The sequence below is a fragment of the Ursus maritimus genome, unplaced genomic scaffold (assembly GCF_017311325.1).
Source record: "Ursus maritimus isolate PB19 unplaced genomic scaffold, ASM1731132v1 scaffold_10, whole genome shotgun sequence".
Lineage (NCBI taxonomy): Eukaryota > Metazoa > Chordata > Mammalia > Carnivora > Ursidae > Ursus > Ursus maritimus.
In genome coordinates, this window is record NW_024423344.1 from 66,760,531 (window position 1) to 66,783,760 (window position 23,230).

At 39.3% G+C, this 23,230-nt stretch overlaps 1 long non-coding RNA gene across 1 annotated transcript; it reads right to left on the reverse strand.

Moving 5' to 3' along the window:
• Positions 1–1,468: 1,468 nt before the first annotated feature.
• On the reverse strand, positions 1,469–17,889 carry LOC103657584. The gene is made up of 3 exons (XR_566900.1): positions 17,821–17,889; positions 17,211–17,388; positions 1,469–1,925 (listed from the first exon to the last, which is right to left on the reverse strand). It is a non-coding gene; the product is annotated as an uncharacterized LOC103657584 (long non-coding RNA).
• Between the last annotated feature and the right edge of the window lie 5,341 nt (positions 17,890–23,230).

Consider the following 23,230-nt stretch of genomic DNA (forward strand, 5'->3'; position numbering starts at 1 on the left):
GCGTATATACCTAGAAGTAGAAATGCTGGGTCAAATGGTAACTCTTTATTTAGCTTTGAGGAACTGCCAGACTGTTTTCCAAATTGGCTGCACCATTCTGTATTCCTAGCAGCAGTGAAGAAGGGTTACAATTTCTCCACATCCTCACCAATATCGTTATTATGACTTTTTTTATTGTAGCCATTCTGGTGAGTGAAGGGGTATCTCCTTGTAGTTTTGCTTTGCATTTCTTTGATGACTAATGATGCTGAGCATCTTCCCACATGCTCGTGGTTACTTATATATCTTCTTTGGAGAAATGTTATTCAGATCCTTCTCCCATGAAAAAAAAAATTTTTAAAAGATGTATTTATTTACCTATTTTGAGAGAGTAAGAGAGTACACACATGTGTGCGTGTGGGGGGAGGGACAGAGGAAGAGAGTCTGAAGCCAACTCCGCACTGAGCAAGGAGCCTGAAGCAGGGCTCGATCCCACAACCCATGAGATCACAACCCGAGCCAAAACCAAGAGTTGGACACTGAGCCAATTGAGCCACCCAGGAGCCCAGAAAAATTTCTTTTTGAAAGCTTAAGTGTATACTAGCTTCTTACTCTCTGGCTTGCTTCAGACCTAATCCTCCCTTATATAAATTATATGGGTCCTAATCAAATGAATTTGATTTATCCCAGTTCTTTCTAAGTCTATGAATCTATGGTTGGAAAGAATCTTCATATCTCACGTTGGATTGTCATAGAATGGAAGCTGAAGATAAAATGCTTCAAAAGGTCCCCACTTCCTGCAGCGATGAACTTTGGAGTAGAGGATCATGGAGATACATTTCAGGAAGGCCCTTTGAGCAGTGAGTCCTGCAAAGCAGGCTCTCTGTATTGGTGCAAAAACTGACACAGAAGGGGCCGGTGGGCAAAGGTGCTTCATTTTCTATGACACTTTGAAATTATTGCCTGAAAAGACAAGCCCGGTTTTTGTCTGAATTACATTATGATGTGATCCATCTTCAGTCCCAGCCGAGAGTATAGCCGAGCTGTGTCCCTAAATGAATGATGTAACATGGTAACGTGCATCTCAAGATAAGCAGTTCAGCAGGGGCTCAGTGCGAACATGTTCACGAAGGGTACGGCCATGGGTGGGCAAAGCCAGCCCTCCGCTTCCAGGCCTTTCCCTTCATCTCTATAATAATTTATCATGTTGCTTCATTTAAATGTGAACATTTCAAAAATATTTTTAAGTTTTGTTTTGTTTTTTTTTAATCTGTAGGCTGAACAGTCCCAAAAATAAGGCTCATGATGGTAGGAAGGAAATAAGGATGTACCCACTTGTGAGCGGGTAGATGTAAGATTTGAGAATTACGAGTAAAAAATTATGACCAGTTCTGGGGCAGTTGAAGGCACCACAGCTGATCACTTGAACACAATATGAGTTCCTTGAATATTTAAGTATTGAGTATAGGAGTTTTTCTTTTATTTTTTTAAGACAAAAGGCCATTTATAGTTTCCAGCACTGACATGCAAACCACCATCCCCAATAGCAGTATTAAAAGAAATGTTATGAAGGCTACATGAACAGCTTGAAGGACCCGAACTATTGTTAACTGAAGAAGGGCAAAACATCTAAATGATCATTAGAAAGTTTACATTTAAAAAAGGAGAAGAAAAACAAGTCACAGAGCTTTCTGATTACCCAAGACTCTTCTGGCTCATCTGTGGCATAAAAGGATAACAGGGCCATAATGCAAAACACCCACCAAAGTCATCCCCATATCTGATTCTCTAGCCTACCTTTATCCACCGTGATACTTCCTACTCAACTATTCCCGCACTTGTTTTGCCCGCTGATGAACAAATCAATAGCTATTCCCCTGAATCCGGTCTTTGGTGTAGGTTTGTAATGCCCGAAGTCAGCTACAGCAGCCAAGGTCAGCCGGCACCTTTCAAAAAACAAAACGACTGTCAATATCATAGGGGCTGGAGGGAGGACTGGAATTCATTCTTTTAATGTGTTCTTCGTACACCTTATAGCCACCTTATAATTTAATCAGTGATTCCTAAGCTGCAAAAGTTCTGGTTTGGGATTCTTGGTAGGATCCTGGAGCAAAAAGCCACAAGGACATCTCGCTGCCATCACCCCTGCCTATGAGCCAAGACATCAGAACATGTGACAGAAATGAGGACAAAGAAGCAAGCAATGGAGCCGAGGAAATTTCAGGATTTGCAGAGACCTTGAAAGTGCTTAGACCTCAAATGTCTCCAATTAAAAATATGTCCCATCCAGAAGGGTCTGAACATGTCCTATGAAACAATTTTAAAAACCCCAAAAAGCTGAGTTTTAATTAAAGTTTAGCTTTAATTAGTTATCTACGAGAATTAATAAACAGAAGGATGGAATGCTAGACGTAGCCAAACTAGGTCGCAGAACCAGGACAATCTAGGCCAAACTTGGTAAGTGTAAGAACTTGAACTATAAACCAAACTGCCAAAAACATTTTTAATAGGGAATTTCTTTTGTTTCCATAGAAATTTATCTTTACTTTAGAGATCAGTTTCTCTTTTTGGTGCTGAATACTAGAATAGAAATGAAATCCGTAGATAAGGAAACTACTCCTATAGTTTCAAAGCTGACGTTGATGACAACATGTGCTCCCAATCTGAGTAGCCCTCGACAACATGCTTTTTGTGTTCTCAGAGGTCAGAGCTCTCTTTGCCGTCTGTGGCTTTGGGAACAGACTGGTTAACCTATAATATCTGGATGCCTGGATGGACTACAAAGCTCGTATGGTGGGCAAATTGACACAGGCCAACAGCATGACACTGCTTGCCTGCCGCGGGTCATAATTGCAATCAGATGTCTCCATGGTGACCTCTCTGAGCCATGAGGCCGGAACTGTGGGGTTAATGACATCCCACGACTGGAACAGCCACAGTGCCGAGAACAGCTCTGACTACTGTAAGTAATCCCCAAACCTCAAATTTAGATGAAAAATTTTAAGAACTTGACCCATATCAAGGGACCGATTTGGGTGGTTCTGGATGGGGAAGTCTCTCTGTGTGAGATCTAGGAGGCCCTTTTAGCTCTCTTACCTCCTGGAGTCCCCAGGGTAGTATCGACGAGGAAGGGAAAGGACAGAGAACTTACTAGACAGAAACCAAGAATGAAAGAGTGAGAATACCATGACTGCTCATTGTTCCTTGATACTGTGTCTTCTTAGATTAGCTGCCAACTGCTTTCATGTACTCAAGCATCACTTGATTAGGGTTGCCCAAAAGAATGTTGACCGTTGTCCTAACTATGCGTGTAACCACCTCGAAACACTAAGAAATAAGGTTTTATTTCATTTAGGTGGTTCCGGGGAGAAACCTTTCCAGGACCCATGTATGGGCACAGCTGTTGTCCCTGATCAGGATCCTTGCAGAACCCAAGTAAGACTATCACGATCAGACCTTGTTCTGTCTCTGGCCACAGCTAATTGCGCTATTTCCTTTATGAAAAAAAGGTCCTGCTTTTTCCTACAATTGTGATATTCATGATCATTTCACCATTTATTCACGGACTAGCCAAAATCCAATACACCAGGATTTTCTATCGTACTTTCCTATAGAAGGAAAGCCCTTAAAATTTGACTTTTAAGGGCTGACTCTTAATTTCTCAAGTGCCTCAAAATAAATTCTATTTAAAATCTTTAGAGGTCCTACCTTAGGCCTCTAAAAATATTAAAAATATTTAAATACCATATGGTCGTGTCCCCTCAGAGGCTGAGTTCATTTTATCTTAATCTTCAGAGATCACTAGTCAAGCAAATGAAGGAAAACATAATTCATTTTCATTGTGGGAAAATGAAATCAACCACTAAGTAGTAAAAAGACTACTAACCTAATGGATTACCTTCCTTAACTGCTTCTCCTAGAGTTTAATCCCCTAACTAGGTATAAAAAAGTCAGGGCGCCTGGGTGGCTCAGTCGGCTGGTGATGTGTCTGACTCTTGATTTCAGCCCAGGTCATGATCTCAGGGTCATGAGATCAAGCCCTGCTTTGGGCTCCAGGATTCCCTCTCCCTCTGCCCCTTCCCATACTCACACATGCCCTCTCCCTAAAATAAATAAATAAATAAATAAAATCTTCAAAAAAAAAAAAGCCAAAATTACAAAGAAAACTATTAGATGCAGGGGACTTGTCAATGGCAATGCCTTGTTACACAGAGATTAATTTAGACCTTTCTAATCAGTTTCGCTCTATTGTTCTGTCACTTGCTTATACGTACACGTGTCGGAACTTCCATAACTCTAGTAGTGGGAGACAGCACTGTGTTAGCATTGTGGGAGAGTTACACTGCTGGAACACAGTTGTGAACCCTCGAATTAAAAATACCTGGGTGGCCAAATAATAATTGTCATAAAGCTCATGCGAGGTACTCTATATGTCCCGCTCTGTCCTCTGCCTGTTTCATAGCCTTTTAATGCACATGGTTAGCTGGTTTCCAAAGCACACAGCAAACCGGATGATGGGAGCAGCTGACAAGAAGAGACAGCCGTCATTTTATGTTGGCAGCTACCTTAAGTGGCAGGTGACTGACAGGAAAATGAAAAAAAAAAAAAACTTCGAGAAAAGCAGGCAGTGATATAAGACCTCAAATCTCAGAAATCCAGAGCAATTTCATTTCAGGATGAGCAACCCTAAGTGGCTTCTGTAGTCATCACCCTATTTCAACACAGTGTGATAACTGACTGAATGGCCTTCAAGTGCTGGGGCTGGGAAGATAACCCTAGGGATGGAGTTCAACGCTCCCGATTTACAGATGAGCAAGTGGAGGCCTAGAGAAGCCTTGAGGGCCAAGTTCAGCATCATAGCTGGTTAGTGGGGCAACTCCCGCTGGAACCAGGATCCCCTGACCCCAGTGCATTTTTTTTTTCATGAAAAAATGGTTGAAGCCTCATTGGTTAAACATGACGACCAAATGAGCTAATGCACAGAAGGTTAGCATTCAGACACAGAAGGGCACGAGGTCTCATTGGCTAAGACATTGTGAATAACAAATCTGATACACAAAACGGTGGAGCATTTTTAATACAAATCCTTGATATAACTTTGCTCTTTTGGAAAATTAATTTCCATGAAGCCATCCCTTCTCAGATGTTAAAATGTCCCCGCTTCAGAAAGGTCTCCCCTGACCACCTGTTAAAAATAGGACCACTTTCACTTTCTCTTTACCTTGACTTAATATACTTAATAACCTATCACTTAAAGATACCTTTCCTCTAAAGCTTCTTTTCAAGTTAGCAGTTTAAGTCTTGTCATTTTTTTCTGTTTTTAAATAGAGTAGTTTTCTTTCCTTGGAAGAGATTTAGCCCTGATTCTGAAGCTCAGAACCACTACACAGTCAATGCATAAGGGCCGAGCTCCCGGAAGAACAGAAGTGCCTGCAACTGATTCTGCCTGAATCCAACCTGAATAAGAAATGATGGAATCCCTCTATAATGATGGTGTTTAGACACAAGTACCAATCAATATTCCACTTTGAAGCTGTGCTCTGTCAAGATTTCCTATATGCAGTTCTGTTTTAAAAGAAAATACTTGACTTACAGCTGAATCCAAGTAACATAAGCCTTTCTACAACATGGTTGCAATATCATTCTTATTTTACGTGGCAGTGAGGACTTAAAACACATTTCTGCTTTTCCCCACTCCCTTTCCACATTCTTTAAAAGGGCAGGAACTATTATCTCTCAGATAATCGAGCAAAAACGTCAGCATAAAGAAAGCGAATTAGATACACACTTCTATTGAGACGGGAGGAGGACAGCATCTGACATCTCAGTGTTAGTTGGAACTAATATCTTTAAATAATTATGTTAGTTCCGTATTGTTATAGCATTGTTTCTAAGTGAGAGGTAGAAAGGTAGATTAGACTGTAAGAGAGCGGAGTAGCTGAAGAAAATTTAGAGAAAATAGTATTTCCTTAGCACCAGATAAATACTATTACCCCTGAAGTACAAAAATACATATAAATAAAAAATAATCCTTTCAAATAAAATGTTATAGGGTTGACTTTTTCTTTAACATCTGTGCCTACTTGTTCTTCCAACTATCTTGACATTCATTAGTGGATTCCTAGGTGTTAATCCCTGGCCAACCAGAGACCAAAAGGGAACTAGAATTTAAGATGACTAATCATGTTCAATGTACTACCGTCAGTTCCCTCTTAGGATTATATTTTTATTATGTGTGAATTATAAACCTCTGCCTGGCCTCTTAATGCTGGGATGTCTCAGGGCTGATGCTTTGACCCTGTTGTCTCTTCCCCAGGCGATGCCAACTACTTCTGCAGCCTTAAATGCCATGAACATGATGCCTCAGTGGGTATTTCCAGCCCCACCCTCTTCCGGAGCTCCTGGCATCCCTGTCCAACTGCTTGGCGGACATCCCCACTTGGATGTCTCCTAGGCATCTCAATCTTACCATGAATGAAACTCGCCTCTCAATTTCTTCTCACCAGATCTTACCCCAAACGCATCCTCATTTTAGTGGCATTGCCATTTCTCAGACCCAAATCCTAGGCAGCTTCAACTTCTCTATCTTACTTCCTCCAGAGGAGGATTCACCAGGGAGCTCATGAAGCTTAAACTTCCAGATCATTCGCTCACACGGAGCCCCCCGGGGGACCTCATTTTTATGTTCAGTGTTTCATTTTTCTCATAGGGGGCCCACAAACTGTGTTAAGTTTCCAGTCCCACAAAACTTGGATCTCCCTCTGCACCCTACATCCTGCTCTATTTCGGAAACAAACTATGTCAATCAGACCACTCTGGACACTGTCGATTGCTGTAGTTTGAGCCACCTTATTCTCTGCCCTGAGTACCACAGTGACCTCCTAATGCTCCCCCAGCCTCCTTACTCCCTCCTACTGTTTTCTATATTGCACCAAAACCACCTTTTATGACTGTATAAATGTTAAATGATCTGTTAAAACCAGTCATATCCCTTACTTAACCCGTTCCACTTAGAATAAGTCACACTACTGAAGGATCACAACGTCCCGGGTGATCTGGCCCCTCTTTGCCTCTCAGCCCTCCCCTCATGGCTTACTCCTCTCTGGCTGTACCCTTCTTCCCTCCCTGGAATACACCGGACTCCATTTTGTCTTAAGGCTTTTGCACTTGCTGTGTCCTCTGCTGAAAATAGGAATTTCTCCCATTTCTTCAACTTGTCTCATCTTTCAAGTCTCTGCTCGAATATCTCCCCCAATGTAGCACCCAATTCCACCAAGTCATTCTTGACCCATTGTCTTCTTTTCACTGGTCACTGGGATGAGTTATCTAATCTATTCAGTTGAATTTTTATTGTCTGGTTTCTTCTAAAATATAAGCTCCATGAAGTTGGGAACTCAGTCCTGCTCACCACTGAATCCCCACAAGGAGTGCCCACAAGAGAAAGTCCCCAATAAATATTTGCTAAATAAGTAAAATGGTTAAAAAAATGCTAACAGTAAAGTGTGGCATAAAGCAGTCAACACATAGTGTGGGTGGAATGGAAGAGTATGAACTATATTATGAAGTTCCTCTTGCTTCTACCTCATTAACTACAGACAGCTAAAAATCTCTCCTGCCAGTATATGCAAATTTGAGCCGTAGACTGATGTCACAATTGATATTCCACTGTGAATGCCATCATAATGCATGAGGTAAAATGCGCCCATCATAGTATCCAAACTGTGAGATGCTTGCTATAAATAGCACATGTATGGAGAGGAAAACACATAGACTAAATCATATCAACCTAGTCCCTTTTCTGCAAAATAATGGCTTAGGAATGCTCAGGTTCGAAGGTTATGAACGCTATCATCCATGTATTCTGAATTGAATTAAAAACCATGTGAAAATAGAAAAAAATAGTAATTGAGGTCTGGATCAATTTCCTTCAGATCATTAAAGAAAAACATTTTTTAAAATAACACCTTTATAGAGATATAATTCACATGCCATAAAGTTCGCACTTTTAAAATGTACAGTTGTTGAGTATATTCAGAGTTTTGCATCCATAATGACTATCACATTCCAGAACATTTTCATCGCCCCAAAAGAAACTCCATATCCATTAGCAGTCACTCCACCTTCCCTCCTCTCCCCTCCCGGCCCTTGGCAACCACGAATCTACTTTCTGCGTCTATGGATTGGCTGCTTCTGGACATTTCACATAAATGGAACCAAAAAATATGTGACTTTTTGTGTCTGGCTTCTTTCACTTAGCATAATATTTTTAAGGTTCATCCATGTTGCAATACGTTTCAGTACTTTCTTTTTATTGCCAAATAGATATACCACATTTTGTCTATCTATTCATCAGTTTGTGGATATTTTGGATTATTTCCACATTTTGGCTATGATGAATAATGTTGCTATGAACATTCATGTACAAGCGTTTGTGTAGACATATGTTTCCAATTCTCTTGAGCACATACTTAGGAGTAGAATTGCTGGGTCACATGGTAACTTTATGTGTTACTTTTGAAGAGCTGCCAAAGTGTTTGTCAACTTGACCGCACCATTTTACATTTCCATCAGCAATGTACCAGGGTTCCAGGATGAGGGGTCCAATTTCTCCACATCTTCATCAATACTTGCTAGTGTCTTTTTTATTACAGTTAGCCGAGTGGTATACCCTTTTTTTGGTTTTGAGTTGTATTTCCCTAATGGCTAATGACATTGAACATCTTTCAACATACTTACTAGCCATTTGCATTCATGTATCTTCTGTGCAGAGAGGTCTATTCAAATGTCTGTTTTGCCTACTTTTTAATCGGGTGTCTTTTTGTTTTTGAATGTAACAGTTCTTTATATATTCTGGATACAAGTCCCTTAACAGATATAGGAGGTGCAAATATTCTTTCCCATTCTATGGGTTGCTTTTTCACTCTCCTGATGGGTTTCCTTTGAAGCACAGAAATTTTTAATTTTGATGAAGTCCTATTTATCTTTTCTTTTTTTGTCTTTTGTAATTTTGGGTCCATATCTAAGAAACCATTGCCTAATCAAAGGCCTTATGCTTTCTTCTAAGAATTTTACAGTTTTACCTCCTATATTTAGGTCTATGCCCCATTTTGAGATTTGCATATGGTACAAGGTAGCAGTTCTGCTTCATTCTTTGGCATGTGGATGTCCAATTGCACCAGCAACATTTGTTGAAAAGACTGTTCTTACACATGAATGGCCTTGGCACCTGTATTTGTCAGGGTTCTCCAGAGAAAAAGAACCAATAGGGTATGTATCAAGAGATCTATTTTAAGGAACTAGCTCATGTGATTACAGGGGCGGACATGTCTAAAATCCTTAGGGCAGGACAGCAAGTGGAAATTCAGGCAAGAGTTGATTTTGCAGTATGGAGTCTGAAATTTACAGAGCAAACCAAAAGGTGTTTCTATGTCCTGCTTCTTCCTCTGGAAACCTGCCTTTGCTATGAAGGCCTTCCATTGGTTAGGTGAGACCCACCCATTATGGAGGGTAATCTACTTAAGAGTCAACTGACTGTAAATGTTAATCACATCTACAAACACCTTCACAGAAACATCTAGTGTTTGACCAAACAACTGGGCACCATAACCTACCCAAGCTGAAACATAAAAATCAACCATCGTAGCACCTTTCTCAAAAATCAATTGACCACAAATATTTCTGAAGTTCTAATTCAAGTTCATGGACCTTTATGTCTATCATTATGCCAGTATCACAGTGTAGCTTTATAGTAAGCTTTAAAATCAAGGTGTGAGTCTTTCAACTTTTGTTTGGTTTGAGATTATTTGGGCTATGTGTAGTCTCTAGCAATTCATATGAATTTTAGGATCAGCTTTTTCTAAAGAAAAAAAAAGCAGTTGAAATTTTGATAGGTATTACTTAAATCTGTAGATAAATTTGGGGAGTATTGCCATCTTAATATGAAGTCTTCCAATTCATTCACATGCGATGTCATTCCATTTATTTAGATCTTTCTAAATTTTTTTTTAAAGATTTTATTTTTTATTTTATTTGACAGAGAGAGAGACAGCCAACGAGAGAGGGAACACAAGCAGGGGGAGTGGGAGAGGAAGAAGCAGGCTCATAGCGGAGGAGCCTGATGTGGGGCTCAATCCCATAACGCCGGGATCACGCCCTGAGCCGAAGGCAGACGCTTAACTGCTGTGCCACCCAGGCGCCCCTAGATCTTTCTAAATTTCTTTAGCCATGTTTTATAATTTTGGGTGTACAAGTCTTATATGTTTGTTAAACTTGATCTGAGTATTTTTATCATTTTTTATGCTATCAGAGATTTTTTATTTCATTTTTGATTGTTCATTGATAGTATATGATACAGGATTTCTGTGTATTGATCTTGTATCTTGCAACCTTGCTGAATTCATTTATTTGTTCTAATAACATTTTTGTGGATTCATCAGGATTTTCTCTATACAAGATCATACCATCTATGACTCTCCAGTATAATGTTAAATAGAAATGGTGAGAATGGAAATTCTTGTCTTGTTCTTGATGTCAGGAAGAAAGCATTCATTTTTTACCCCAATAAGTATGATATTAGCTGTGGGTTTTTCATAGATGGCAATTTGAGGAAGTTTCCCTCTATTCCTAGATTGTTGAGTGTTTTTATCATGAAAGGGTGTTGGATTCTGTCAAAGGCTTTTTCTGCCTCAATTTTGATGATCATGTGGTCTTTATACTTTATTCCATTAATATGGTATATTACATTGATTGATTTTCTTATGTTATGTCAACTTTGCATTCCTAGGATAAATCCCACCTAGTCATGATATATGATTCCTTTTATATTATTGCTGAATTCAGTTTGCTAGGATTTTGTTGAGAATTTTTGCATCAATATTTATGTTGGTATGCAGTTTCTTTGTGATGTCTTTGGCTTTGGTATCAAGTTAAAACTGGCTTCATAGAATAAATATTCACTCTGCTTCTTGTTTTTGGAAGAGCTTAGAATGGATTGGTGTTAATTCTTCTTTAAACGTTTGGCAGAATTCCCCAATAAGGCCATCTAGTCCTGGAATTTTGTGGGAATTTTTTTATTCCTAACTCAGTCTACTTGTTATGGGTCTATTAAGATTTTCTTGATTTTTTTTTTTAAGATTCTATTTATTTAAGAGAGAAAAGGAGCACAAGCAAGCAGGGGGAGGAGCAGAGGGAGAGGGACAAGTAGGCTCTACACTGAGTGCCAAGCTGGATGCGAGGCTCCATCTCAGGACCCCAAGATCATGACCCGAGCAGAAATCAAGAGTTGGACACTTAGCCAACTGAGCCACCCAGGTGCCCCACCACTCAGATTTTCTATTTCTTTTTGAATTCATTTTGGTAGTTGTGACTTTTTAGGGATTTCCATTTCATCCATGTTATCTAATTTGTTAGCATACAATTGTTCATAGCATTTCGTTATAATTTTTTTATTCCTGAAAGTTTGATATTAATAGCCCCTTTTATTTTTTAGTAATTTGAGTCTTTTTTTTTTTTTCCTTGGTCTAGCTGAGGTTTGTCAATTTTGTTGATCTTTTCAAAGGAAAAACTTTTTTCCTCTTGTTTTTTTAATTCTCATTTCACTTATTTCCTTTCTTGCTTTTATCATCTCTTCTGCTTGCTTGGGTTTAGTTTGCCCTTTCTCTAGTTTCGAAGAAATTAGGTGACATTATTGATCTGAGCTCTCTTTTCTTTTTTACTAAAGATGCTTGCAACTCTAAAGTTTCCCAAAGGCACTGGTTTCACTGCATCCCATAAGTTTTGGTCTCCTGTGGTTTTGTTTTCATTCATCTTAAAGTATTTCCTAATTTCTCTTGTGATTTCTTCTTCAACCCATTTGTTATTTAGAAGGACGCTGGTTAATTCCCACTTATTTGTGAATTCCTCAGATTTCCTTTTGTTCTTGATTTCTAATTTCATTTTACTGAGGACGGAGAACATACTTTGTATGATTTGAGTCTTTTTAAACCTACCAAGACTTGTTTTATGGCCCAACATGTGATCTCTTCTGGAGAATGTTCCCTGCGCACTTGAGGAGAGTATGTATCCCACTATTGTTGGATGGAGGGTCCTACAGATGTCTGTTAGGTCTAGATGGTGTATAGTGTTCTTCGTGTCTCTGTTTGTTCATCTGCCTAGAGGTCCTACCCATTATTAAGAGTGGAGACTGAAGTCTCCAACTATTTTGTTGAACTTCCCCCTTCAATTCAGTCAAGTTTTGCTTCATGTATTTTGGGGCTTTCTTGGTAGGTACATGTGTTTGTAACTGTTGTGTCTTCCTGATTGATTGACCCTGTGATCGTAATAAGATATCCTTTGTCTCGGATAATTTTATCTTAAAATCTATTTTGTCTGATACGATAGCCATTTTGGCTCTCTTTTGGATACTGTTTGCATGGTATGTCTTTTTCCATCCTTTTACTTTCAACCTACATGTGTTCTACAGAAAAACGCTGAAAACTAAATTCTTCTGCTATGTATATTATTTTTATTTCAGGTGTTAAAATACAGTGAATGACGGTTTTTAAACCATTCACCGCATTTAGATGAAAATAATCAACATAAAAAAAATAAAAGGTGTTCTTCTTTCCCACAGCTCTTAACTAGTTCTTGACTTAAACTTATAAGGGTTTATTCTAGAGGATCAAATCTGGAATCTTACTTTCCAGAGGTTCACAAATCTCTTTCATGTCCAACCAGCAGGGAAAGGAAATTCCTAAGCAAGGAACACTGCTCAGGAAGTACTGTACCATGTCTCCAAATCCCTGAGAATTAAGTCGGAAAACTGGAAGCAACAGAAAGCACTATAAGGTAACTGATTTTTCACTTTGTTGACAAGTCACTTCTTAAATCTAAATTAACAAAGTATGTAGGACACTTGTGTATAGCTAGTTGGTTATTTTACTCTCTAGCAAAGTACTGTTGAAAAGAAATACCATGTGAACCACAAATGCAAGTCACATACATAATTTTAAAGTTCTAATAGTCATATTTTAAAAAGTAAAAACAGGAAAAATTGTTAATGTAGTTAATAATTATCACTTATTAATAAGTATAATGAACATATTTTATTTAACCCAATATGTTATCATTTCTGCATGTGATCAATATTAAATTGTTATTCTTTTTTAAAGATTTATTTATTTAGGGCACCTGGGTGGCTCAGTTGGTTAAGCATCTGCCTTCAGCTCAGGTCATGATCCCAGGGTCCTGGGATGGAGCCCCATGTTGGGCTCCCTGCTCAGCGGGGAGTCTGCTTCTCCTTCTCTCTCTCTACCCCTCCCCCATTCATGCACGTGTGCATGCCCACGCGGTCTCTCTCAAATAAATAAGAGAGAGAGCACGCAGGAGCAGGACAGGTGGAGGGAAAGGGAGAGAGAGAATCTCAAGCAGACTCCCTTCTCAGCACGGAGCTGGACTCCGGGCTCAATCTCAGAACCCTGAGATCATGACCTGAGCCAAAATCAAGAGTCAGAGGCTTAACCAACTGACCGAGTCAGGCACCCCAAGATTGTTATTCTCAATTTTCTATTAAGTCTCTGAAATTTAGTCTGCACCTTACACTTAAAGCACACCTAATTTCAAACTAGCTACATTTCAAGTGATCAATAACCACAATGATTAGTAGCTACCACTCTGGACAAAGAACTATAGCATTTTAAACTGAAAATGGCCTTAAAATGCTCTACGATGATCATATCAAACTTAATTTTTTTTCTTAACCACAACTTATTATACATTGCTATAACATGACTGCTTATATAATAGAAGTATAAAAACATAATAACCTAACAAGTAGATGTGCAATCAGAATTAAATTTACAAATCTTGGAGGTTTCAATCCGTATCAGTAATGACAGCTAACATTTATTAAGCATTTACTCTGTGCTAGGCACTATGCCAAGTATTTTAACACGTGGTGGAAGGTACTTCTGTTATCTCCATTTTATAGAAGAGGGAACTGGAACTGAGAACGTTTAATTAACTTGGGCGAGATCACAGCATGCAAGTTGCAAAGTCATTATTTGAACTCTCATTCTGGCTGGCTCTTGGAGCCTGTGATCCTAGCCTCCAAAGTCTACACCTCCCTAAAATGTATCCAAGCACCTGCAGACATTCAGTAAATTTCATATATAAAACAATGAGAGAGAGAAACAGAGAGAGCAAAAGAGACTAATCGAATCCAAATTTCCCCTGCCTGTGTTCAATTCAACAATTTGCTGACTATTGTGTGTAGTGCCCTTTGGGAATATGAAGGTTTCACTTGCCCCTGGTTGGCATGCTCTGATCGTAACAGACTGCTTCAGACCCGGGCTTGAAAGTCTCGATAAAAAGCAGCTAAACAAATGTAAACAGTTCAGCATTTTATTTTCATCAAACAACTTTTCTCAACAGTTCTCATGTCTTTTGCTGGCTCTTATCTAAGCAACAACTAGCATCAATATTAGAAAGAGTTAGAAATCTTATTTATTAGCCCAATGCCTATTAACTCTCCTTAATCCATCAACGTACTATTTTATTCTGCATAATTGGGAGGGAGACTAATAGAAAATATACAAATACACTTTCTACTCACGCAAGTATGACGCGTACATCTATATCACATGTAGCTTTAAGGGTAATTACTTGTCTAAGGTCTATTTCTTATTTAACCCTAAAATCCATCTAATTAATAATAGCTGATAATTATTGAGTACTATGCAGACACCATGCCATGAGCATTTACAAATATTATCCTAACTTCTACAATACCCCTATGAAGTATTATTCCTTTTACAAATGAGAAAACAAAGGCAACTTTTTTCATCACACCATGTTAACTATGAACACAAACACCTGTAAAAAACACATCACCTCATATCTGTATACAGTTATCGGTTATAACATTTTCATTTATTTATTTAAACTGACCCTCATAATAAGTTGTGATACAGAGAGCACATGTGCTTACAACTACCAGAACAAGTCGTTGAGTTTCTTTTGGAGTCCTGGAGCAACTTTTAAAAATTCACAGATTGCTCATTTGGGAGAATCTTATTTTATTTACGTTCAGCAGCCAATAAACCAGAAATGACAGACAAAACCAAATTCTGCTCCAGCCGAGAGAAGCTTTCACAGGGGTTTTTAAAGCCCAACTTCTCCAGCCATTTCCATTAACACGAAAACCCTAAAACCAAGAGCAGTACCTGAAGATTCTGATGCTCTCTCGTTAAGACTTGCCTCCTGTATTATAAATAGGTCATGACTAGGCTGTGCAGTACCTTCTAACGAACACCAAAAATCCCGAATTACCGGAGCACCTGGGTGGCTCAGTCAGTTAAGCACTGACTCTTGGTTTTGGCTCAGGTCATGACCTCAGGATTTGTGAAATCCAGCCCCAGGCCCCATGTGAGGCTCTGTGCTCAGCAGGGAGTCTGCTTTTTAAGATTCTCTCCCTCTGCCCCTCTCCCCACTCTCTCTCTCTCTCTCTCTCTAAATCTCTAAAATAAATAAACTTTAAAAAAAAAAAAAACTAAATTACCTAGATTTCATATCCCAGTTGAGAAAAACTTCAAGTCTTCCATTTCCCCAACCTCACCCTTTTTCACAAGGGGTTGTAAATGCTCTGAGCAAATATGCCTCCAGAATTGAATAGAGGTAGGGTTGGGTCTAATAAGCTGAAGTGAAAGGCATCAGGAGCTGGCTGTTCACAGTTAACTGGCCCAAAGCAATGACAGCTAATGGGGAGTGAATAAAACTTAAGGTTTTCCACCCCTCCATCTCATTTCCAATTATAATTTAATGTCAGAACTACTGTGATTAATATCATACCTTAACAGTTATTATTATTCCATTTGGTAGATGAGAAATTGAGGCTTAGAGACATTAAGTGCTCACTCAAGTTCACATTAAGTAGTAAGAAACTAAATATTCAACTTAAGTTCAAGGTTCTTTACCTTCCACCATCTAATCTCCTTGGGACATAAACCTATATCCTTGTGGGCTGCCATTATACAATATCTGAGCTATTTTCTTATGGAGAGATAATACTCATAAAACAAACAGGACTCTCTCCATGGGAAATGGGTTTCTAAGTGCAATAAATTCCCAGAAGGCTGAGCATTAGGAACTCTCCAAACTGGCAGGCCTGCTGTTGAAAATGCAGTTCCCACTTTGGACGCTTCCTGGATACCACAACTGGTCTCAATTGTCAGGATGGCTGATATTCACCCCAAGTTTATAGGAATTTCTGCCATTTGGGGATCTCTTTATTCATTTACCCTTAAAAATCTCCTTCCCTTTTGATTGGATACTTACAATATTAAAATAAGGCTAGGCTGACATTTCATATTCTAGCAGTTGATGTCGCCATTAACTTGTCTTATTTGTAACCTGAAATAATAAGATTATGCTTTGCCTCACCAAAAAACAAGCTCCCTATCTTGACTTATCTGTACACTTACGTTGGAATTTCTATAATTTAATAATTATTAAACAAATATATATAATCTACAGGGTCATTGCCAATAAAACACGTACCACAGATGTTAAAAAGTAACTGGAGATCAGGCCATACCCTAAGCAAGTCTCTGGACAATTCATTTTATTTCACTGTTAACCTAGTCATAAAATGGTTTTGGTAAGTAGTTCCCAAAATCTTAATAATCTTGGGTGAGGAAAAAGCCTCCTCACAATCCAGACATGACCATGGCTGACCTAAATAAATAAATATCAAGGAGAAAAAAAAAACCTACCCCAAATTAATCTACATAATGGTCTATCTTTAAAGGAGTAATGTGTCACAAGAAAAACAAATTGTCACATCTAAGAAACATCAATTCTACAAAGATAGGTCTGCAGACCTCTTGTAGAGAACTCATCACTGATACAGCTAAAACTTTCTACAGGAGTTTTCTCCACCAATCCATTAGAATCCTTTAAAAGATCGTGGCTGGCAATCACAATTGCATAGCGATCCTGGGGCTTCAGCCCAGAGATTCTGGACGTACTGGCCTGGATTCTAATATACAGCTAACGTTTAAAATCATACACTTAAATGCAAATGTTTTAAGTAGACTTCTAGAGAGCAGAACTTCAGGATAGTCGATAGGAACTTAAATTTCCTACAGGCTGCCAGAAGTGTAGTACTCTCCATCTCACCCAATGTGGAACCTCCTCCCTACCAGGGTCCTTTTGAGGCAAAAATGAATTATTATTTTCTCCACTATCACCCTTACCTCAAAACGCTGTACTCGGTCGGGGCTCAGGAAAAGTGCCCTTTGATCTGAACATTGCCTTCTCCGATTTGGGCAGCTCCAGTAGTAAAGGGAAGATTGGGTGTACTGTCTATGCCATTGAAATCGGGTCTCTGGGCCCCTCAGTACCGGTAGGAATCAATAAACATGTAGATCAGCCCTGCAAACCAGTGTTGCTTTAGGGAGGGGTTATCTCTCTCAACTTCTCCCAATCATTGAAAGAACGGGACCCCGAAACAAGGAATTCAAGGGAATAGTCTCGGATCCTGGGTGGGGAGGGGATGGAGGCATGTGTGCTATGTGGACAACTCAGGACGACCCTGGTTTGGGGAGGCGAGGCCTGGCGGGAGAGGCCAGGGCTGAGTAACACCTCTCCCGGACAAGCCGAAGGTGTGAGTCACTGGTGAGCACCGCGGGAGGAAGGGGCGGCCTGAGTCATAGTCCTGTGGGGGGTCAGAGGGTCTGACAGATGGAGGAATCTGGGAACCCGGGAGTGGAATTTAAGTGGGAAGTGGGTTTCAAAGGAGCTCCTCCCCGGGGAGTGGGGGTTTAGGGTCTCAGAGACCTAGGAAGCTAGAGCTGGGGAGCACACCTCGGGCCGCGGGGAGGGGCTAGCAGGCGGCAGAGGAGGAGGCCGGCCAGCCCGCGGCGCCGAAATCTCCCGCGCTGAGCATATGACCCACTGCTCAGTGAGATGAATGTCACAGTGACACTGTAAGAAAAGCATGTGGGTTGGGAGATACTGTTGCATCCATCTTTGGGAAATTGAGTCTACCATAGATGTTTATAGTCTTCACTAAACTGTTGTAGGGTGAGTGTTAATAGCACAAGCTCCAGAGCCAGGCTGCTTGGCTTCACATCCCGACTCCAGCATTTGCTAGCTGTGTGATTTGGGGCAAGTCATTTAAACTCTCCATGCCTCAGCTTCCCCATCTTTGAAATGGGACTACTAATGGTACTTATTTTATTAGATGGTTGTAAAGATTAAGTAAACCAAGAACATGAAAAGTGCTCAGAACAGAGCCTGGCATATGGTAAAATACCAACTAAAGGCAAGTGTTTACTCTTATTATCATCATCACTAAGAAGGTTTCCAAGTCAGAGACTCAGGCCTAGAGAACTGGCCAGGAACAATCCAGAGACTCAGCCCAAGCTATTGGTAAGTAGGGCCTGATGCTGACATAGAATATGAGCTTAGAACAGATCAGCTGCTTCTTTTTTGAGCCAGAACTGATCCCAGAAATGGGGCCTCTGTTTTAAGGGCAGGCAGGACATGGGTGCCAGTGGCTCCTTCAGGGGCGAGGTGGCCCAGGCACAGGAAGAATACAGGCCAGGTCAGTCACATTTACTAAACGCGGGACCCCACCTTTCTCAGTGCAAGCCCCTCTTGTCTCATTGTGTCTTATCTTGTCAGATAAGGGGCCTGGAACTGAGCCATGTTAATCAAAGAGTGCATGGCACCCAGGGAGGCCTATACCACTGGGACTAGATGTGGGGTGTGGGGCGGGCCGCTGGGTTCCCCTCGCCCCTTTCCCGCTTTCTCCCGGTGGGAGCCTCCCCCGCCCTTGCAGCCTCGGTTTCCACCCAGCCTAGCCCTCCTGGTGCCCCAAACCCCGGCTGCTCCCTGACCCATCACCCCTGTTTCTCCCCTGTCCCCACATTCTTCGGTACCGTCTTTCCCTCCCTCCCCCATCCCCTCCTTTTGAAATATGTGTCTTCTCTTGCCTTTCCACTTACTTCCATTTAGTCCTCTTTCTCTTGTCTAGTTCCCAACATCGGAAGCTGGATTTCCCTCCTCCCCCCGACAATTTTGTGAAGTTGCCTTTAGGGTTTCTTTCTAAGTACCTTCCACCTTTATTCTTTCTTCAAATTTTCTTTGATCTCTAGAGATTTGTGGTCTCATAGCATAGCTGAGATGTCCTGGGACTTCCGTTGTTTAAGTGGGCCAGTGCCACCATATGTTTAAGTCTTTAATTTCATTAAATCTAACCTGAATCTCTCTCTCTCTCTCTTTTTTTTTTAAACCACCTCTGGCTTCTGGCCTCCAAATTGTGGAGCTGTGGATATATTTTCAAGAGACAGTATTTCAGATGTATCTGCAAGTTCCTTTACCAAGTAGCAGCAAGACGCACTTGGTTCAGTGTAAGACTGATGTTAGTGCTGTCAGTGTCGAGACCACGATATATATGTGAGACACTAAAAGGGAAGGGCAGAAACTTTCTAGTTTTTTTAAGTGCATTATAAGAACCTGTCTTCAAACTTGATTATATGTAGAGTTCTCCGCCACCACGAGATTGAAGATTTTTATAAGATTCAGTGAAGAATGTTCAGCCAGATATTTTTACAGAGCAGAAATTTATTTTACATGTAGCTAATGAAGTTGGGGGACAAGTCCTCTTGTCCTCATGAATTTTATAGATGTCTTTAGAATCACAATGTTGTTAATATTTACTTTGAATAGATTAGGATATGCTGGCTACGCTTAGTGGTTTTATAATATGTGAAGTAAATACACTGGAAGTTCATTTCTGTATGAAAAAGCACTTTAAACAATTATTAACTTTAATCATTTTTGATTCATGTATTATACATGTGATATGTGTTCAGGGTAAAAATTTAAACAGCGCAAATAGTTTTTTATCCCATTCCCCAAAGATAATTACTTTTAAGTGTCTTGTGAGTAGTCAGTCCCTGAAAATATCTTTACTAGTGCAAATGTATACATTAATTTTTACATGAATGGGCCTGTCATATGCATAACTGTTGTGCAGCTTGGATTTTTCACTCAACATATTTCACATTGCCACATAAGAGATTTTGTTAAAGCAGCTATGTAGTATTCCATCATAATGGATGTATTATTTACTCAACCAACCCTCCTATGAATGGACATTAGGTTTCCAATGTCCTCTTAAAAATAGGAGTACATGCATACTTATCTTTTCAGACTTTGCTGGGTTTACTTGTGGAATACTTAAAAGTAGCATTTGTCCTTGGAAGTAATGTGCATTGATTAGTGGCATCAATTTGCACTCCTATCAGAGGGATGTGATGATGCCTATAAAAACATTTTAATGCATTCTGCTAACTCTGGAGGTAATTTTTCACCAAAATAAGTTCTTAATCCCAACCCATAATAGAAATTGCCATGTGTTACAAAGCAGAACAGCATTGTAATTAGTAAGCGAGTTTAATTCTCCCTCTTCCCTCCAGTTGCTTAAGTCTCTATTGTCAAGCCTAGTGGGGAATCTCTCTTCTATTGAACTAAATACCAGTGTCTGGTTCAGCTTGAATTCCAGTTGGTGCCTGTTGTAAATCTTTTATCACTTCCATCACTTTGGGGATAGTTAGCAGCATTCAGCACATTTTCTCATAAAGAACAATTGAAAAGTACAGTTGACCCTTGAGCACCTCAGAGGTTAGGGACACCAGCCCACACCCCCAACTCCCCAAAAACTTAACTAATAGCCTCCTATTGACTGAAAGCCTTACCAATAACATAAACAGCCAATTAACACATATTTTGTATGTAATATGTATTATATACTATATTTTTACAACAAACTAAGCTAGAGAAAATGTTATTAAGAAAATCATAAGCAGAGAAGATACATTCCAGTACTGTCCTGGATTCATAAAAGAAAAAAAATCCAAGTATATGTGGACCTGTGCTGTTCAAATCCATGTTGTTCAAGGGTCAACTGTACTGTTAGTCTCTATTCCTATCATTCAGGTAGTACATTTTTACTTTCTTTGTATATCCCGGAAACAATATGTAAATTAGGTATTATAAAATAGAATATTCTTAATTTGACACCAAAAAAGGGTAAATGTTAGAGGCGAAGTTTCCTTTTCTCAGATAACACAAAGCCGGACTGTAAATAGAGCTTCTTAAGAAAGCAAAATATTATTTGAAAAATAAATAGCTGCATATAATGGTACTTTAAGACCCCCTCTTTTGCCTTATGAAATGAGCTGTTTATAAGTAATCAAACTAAATTAAATTGAGTATTACAGTCTGATATAGCAAATACAGAAATTTTTTTTAACTAAAGAATTGGCAGAAGGTCGGTAAATATCTTTGTAATTTACTCCGTCGGAATAAAAATACTTAGTTGATACGAATACCAAACTGTTGAGTAAGGTGACTTGTTTTATATTCAAATGTGAAATCAAGTACAGTAGAAGACTTTATTGTAATATATTGAAAACATTAAAGGTCTTCAAAATTTTTAAAAGTTTTTAAAACTTCTATTGTATAAACCATTTGGTGGGCTTTATATTTTGTTCCTGTTAAATCTTCAAGGATTTTTTTTCTCTAACTTTACAAAAAATGTTTCTGATGCTTGAAGAAATGATTTCAGTGCCCCTAAGTCTCAAAATACAATAACATGAATAAACAATTGAATAAGTAGTTGACAGGTAATACAAAGTTGAATGTCCATGGCATTCATGACTAGGCATTTTTATATGACATAAGCTTAAGTATTTTAATAATCATATGCATGGATTCTACATTCTTATTTTTCCCAATGACTTTGTTTTTCATTGATTCTAATACAGAATTTCATTAATGAGATTTTAATTGGAGGAAGGTAACATTGAAAAATATACTTGATTTTTGAGGAACCAGGATGTTTACTAGGTAAAAGTTGTACTAGGTAAAACTTGTCCCCTCTTCATATGCAAGGTAGGCTCACAATAAATACTTAGGGAATGAGTGAAATAAGTACTTATTAGCATTTCTTCTTTGTGAGCAGGAAAGGGGGAGGTGAAATCTTTACATTGATTGCGCATGGTGAAATCAGATGAAGTTGAAATTCTGTTTGCCACAACACTGGCTACATTCCCTGAACCTGCCTGGCCTAGTGTTAGGGATATTCTTAGAAAGATTTTTGTATTTTTATATAGTCTTTATATATATGTTCTTTGTATTTGCTGCATTCCAATTTGCTAGGTGCTGGGAATACAAGGAGAAAGAGATACCATCCCTGTTTTGGTAGAACTCAGTCTGTTTAGGCTAATAACTTGATTTTAGGGCTGTGTTCTTTTTGCCAAACTATTATCCTTGACCAGTGTTATGGTGTAAATGTAATACTATATCTGGATTGCCACAGTGGAACATAACAAATGGGGAGAACCCTCTCTCAGGAGTCAGATGTCACTCATACTATTCCTCCATTGACTTTAGTTCCTTATGGAATAGAGTTTAGTATTTGACTTAATGTTTGTAAGTGTCTACTAGAATTAGCATAGTATAACTATCAAACTAATAGTCCCAGCTGGGCAAGATTTTCTGAGAATGATATCCTAGTAAAGAATATTTTTTTCTGGAGGCGCCTGGGTGTCGCAGTCGTTAAGCGTCTGCCTTCAGCTCAGGGCGTGATCCCGGCGTTCTGGGATCGAGCCCCACATCAGGCTCCTCCGCTAGGAGCCTGCTTCTTCCTCTCTCACTCCCCCTGCTTGTGTTCCCTCTCTCGCTGGCTGTCTCTGTCAAATAAATAAATAAAATCTTAAAAAAAAAAAAAAGAATATTTTTTCTGAAACTTGATTTAGACCACTGGAAATTAGAGTATTAAACATTTTTAGCATCTACAGTGCATCAGGGGCTAGACTTGATACAAAGAATAAAAAGGCATTTATTATTTTATCTATATCGGTCTTTCAGTTGCATTCATAAAGATTAAGTGAGAAACCTCAAGGTACATATCTATTTTTGCAATCATCTTATGAATATCTCTACATAAATTACCTCATTTCTGTATACATAAGTTCAGACCGTCGTCTCTCAGTTGTAAATGCTTGTCACAGTTTTTGGCATTGTGTTCCTGTGTGCTTATGTACTTGAGAAGAAGTTGAGGTTATCAGAAGATTTTGAGTTCTCCTTTTCCCCACATGTATTCTTTGGATTGAGATGTTTGAGAGGTTTGAAAACTGGATATTACTGCATACATAGAACTGGTTGGTTGGTAGTCAGACGGACCCCAGGAGTGAAACCCAGA